This window comes from Otolemur garnettii, unplaced genomic scaffold (assembly GCF_000181295.1).
Source record: "Otolemur garnettii isolate 467f Iridium unplaced genomic scaffold, OtoGar3 scaffold00082, whole genome shotgun sequence".
NCBI lineage: Eukaryota > Metazoa > Chordata > Mammalia > Primates > Galagidae > Otolemur > Otolemur garnettii.
Genome location: NW_003852477.1, coordinates 5,709,585 through 5,712,871, shown reverse-complemented (window position 1 = coordinate 5,712,871; position 3,287 = coordinate 5,709,585). Strand labels below are relative to the sequence as shown.

The 3,287-nt window shown below is 42.3% G+C and overlaps 1 protein-coding gene across 1 annotated transcript in view; it reads right to left on the bottom strand.

Annotated features, from left to right (window-relative positions):
* Positions 1 to 3,287, bottom strand: part of TCAIM (T cell activation inhibitor, mitochondrial) — a 55,466-nt gene that overhangs the window by 48,718 nt on the left and 3,461 nt on the right. The window lies entirely within an intron of this gene.

Sequence of the window (3,287 nt, the reverse complement as noted above, 5' to 3'; positions counted from 1 at the left end):
GCCCAGGACTTGGAGTTTGCTGTGAGCTGTAATGCCACGGCACTCTACCCAGGGGGACAGCTTGAGGCTCTGTCTCAAAAAAAAAACAAAAAACAAAAAACACACACACAAGAAGAATAATCCAGAAACTAATAAAAATGATATCTATAGGAAGTGAATAGGAAAGGGGTAAAGGAAATAGGAATAGGAGTAAGACTTCTTACTAAACTTTGTATTTAGTTTTTATTGTTTTAAATCTATTAATGTTTTGCAGATTTTAAAGTTATATTAAAGAGGATTAAAAATACCCCCTATGGGTGGTGCCTGTTGCTCAGTGGGTAGGGCGCCAGCCCCATATAACGAGGGTGGTGGGTTCAAACCCGGCTCTGGCCAAACTGCCACAAAAAAATAGCTGGGCGTTGTGGCAGGTGCCTATAGTCCCAGCTACTCAGGAGGCTGAGGTGAAAGAATCACCTAAGCCCAAGAGTTGGAGGTTGCTGTGAGCTGTGACACCATGGTACTCTACTGAGGGCAATAAAGTAAGACTCTGTCCCCCCCCCAAAAAAACCAAAACCCTATGCATTACTATGAAATTTTGGACTATGACTAGGTAGGACTTTCAATCTATTTCTCTTAGAAAAGGGGCAAGTGCGTTCTGTAAGAGTGAAAAGAAGAGTGAACGGAACATGTGATGACAAGAAGAGTCAGCTGCCTTCACGGAGCTTTCATTTTAGCCAGGGAAGAAAAATAAAGAAAAAGCCTAATAAAAAAGGAAACAGAACACGGGTAGGAAAAAAAACACTTGGGGGAGAAGGAATGCTATGAAGGAAGGTGTGGTGGTGGTGGCGGCAATTTAAAACAGGGCAGTCTGGGAGAGCTTCACTGACAGGTGACACTTCACTGAGAAAGTATAGGATAATCTACATTTGGGAAATCTGAGAAAGGATGTTCCAGGCAGAGGGAGCAGCTCATGCCAGGGCTTGGCAAACAGTAGGCAATCAGTAAGTACAAGATGAAAGAGAAAATGAAAGTATAAATTTACAAAACAAGTGAACTCTAGGCACTTTCTGTCAAGGGTCATCAAGACCACCCTCAGGTTGAATGATTTGTTAAGAAAGATTTCACAGAACTTAGAAAAACTGTCTTACTCACAGTCATGGCTTATAACAGCAAAGGAGGCAGATTAAAGTCAGCAAAGCGAAAAAATGCATAGATTAGAATTCAGGATAGATTGGGTGCAAGCTTTTAATTGTCACTTCACAGTGGAGTTTTACAGACAGTGCTTAATCTCCCAGCAATGTGTGTGACAATACATGAGAAGTGTTGCCAACCAGAAGGCTCATCTAAGTCTTGATGTCCAGGTTTTTATTGGTGTCAGTGAAGTAAGCACGTAATACTTACATGTCTCACTTTAGCTATGCAATCTCATTTCCCTTATCCTGTTTCCAGGTCAAACTGATAGTAGTATTGCACAGGGCCTCACATACAAAAGCAGGTATTCACTATAAATCACATTGTTTTTTTTTTTTGCAGGTTTTGGTTGCGGCTAGGTTTGATCCCACCACCTCCAGCATATGGGGCCGGTGCCCTACTCCTTTGAGCCACAGGCGCTGCCCATAAATCACATTGTTAACATGAACGATATGGCATGCCCAAGGTCTCAGACATACAAAACATTCCTATCAGTCTACACATTCCAAGGGCTCAGAGCTGATCTCCCAGGAGCCAGTCAAGGGCCAGTACTAAAGGCAGACTCTTCTTCAGAAACTGCAAGGTTTTTTTTTTTTTTTGAGACAGAGCCTCAAGCTATCCCCCTGGGTAGAGTGCCATGGCTTCACAGGTCATAGCAACCTCCAACTCCTGGGCTCAAACGAGTCTCCTGCCTCCACCTCCCAAGTAGCTGGGACCACAGGCGCCTGCCACAACGCCCGGCTATTTTTTGGTTGCAATTGTCATTGTTGTTTGGCAGGTCCGGGCTGGATTCGAACCTGCCACCTTAGGTGTATGTGGCTGGCGCCTTAGCCACTTGAGCCACAGGTGCCGAGCCAGAAAGTGCAAGGTTTAAGCAATCCAAACTTGCTGAGTTAAACTTTATAGCACATAGAAGTGTTTTCTGTTCTAGAGTTGGAGTCTTGCTATGCTGCCCAGGCTCGATGCAAACTTCTGGGCTCAAGTGATCCTTCCACTTTAGCCTCCTGAGAAGCTGGGACTATAGGCATGAGTCCCAGCTGCACAGAGAAGTTTTAATTTTAAAACATACATTGGTGGAGGAGAAAAAAAATTCAACTATAACTAGGGTTGACCTTTTCATATATGTTGCATTTAAAAACTTTAAATTATTAATATATCCCCAAGATAATATTTTCCTATTGATTTAATTTACTGATTACTTAGAAAGGTGCTGACTTTGAATAGTCAACAAATGTATATCAAATATCATAGTTAGAACATTTTCCTAGCATAAAAGAAGCTAAATTGATTTATTTTCCATTGTAAGTAGAAATATTGTTGTAATTTTCAAGAGTTTTAAGTTCCCTTTTATGTTAAATAGGTGTTAATGAAATAAAAAGAACTAATGAAATAATTCCAAAGCATCTGAATTAAAATAAATAATATACTCAATAACATACAGTTACCCTGTGGACCTCCTATGGATATCAAAATTCATAGAAGTTCAAGTCCCTGAAATAAAATGATGTAGTATTTGCATATAACCCATGTATATCCTCAGGTATGCTTTAAATCATTTCTAGATTACTTATAATACCTAATACAATATAAATGCTATGTAAATACTAGTTGTAAGGTATTGTTTAGGGAATAATGACAAGAAAAAAAATCTGTACATGTTCAGTACAGATGTAATTTTTTTCCTGAATATTTTCATTCAGAGGTTAGTTGATTCCACAGACACAGAACCCATGGGCTCAGCACCTGTGGCTCAAGCGGCTAAGACACCAGCCACATACACCTGAACTGAAGACACCAGCCACATACACCTGGTGGGTTCGAATCTAGCCTGGGCCTGCCAGACAATGGGCACAGAACCCAGGGGCTCAGCACCTGTGGTTCAAGTGGCTAAGACACCAGCCACATACATCTGAACCGAAGACACCAGCCACATACACCTGGTGGGTTCGAATCCAGCCTGGTCCTGCCAGACAATGACGGCTGCGACCAAAAAATAGCCGGGCGTTGTGGCGGGCGCCTGTAGTCCCAGATACTCGGGAAGCTGAGGCAGGAGACTCGCTTGAGCCCAGGAGTTGGAGGTTGCTGTGAGCTGTGATGCCATGGCACTCTACCCAGGG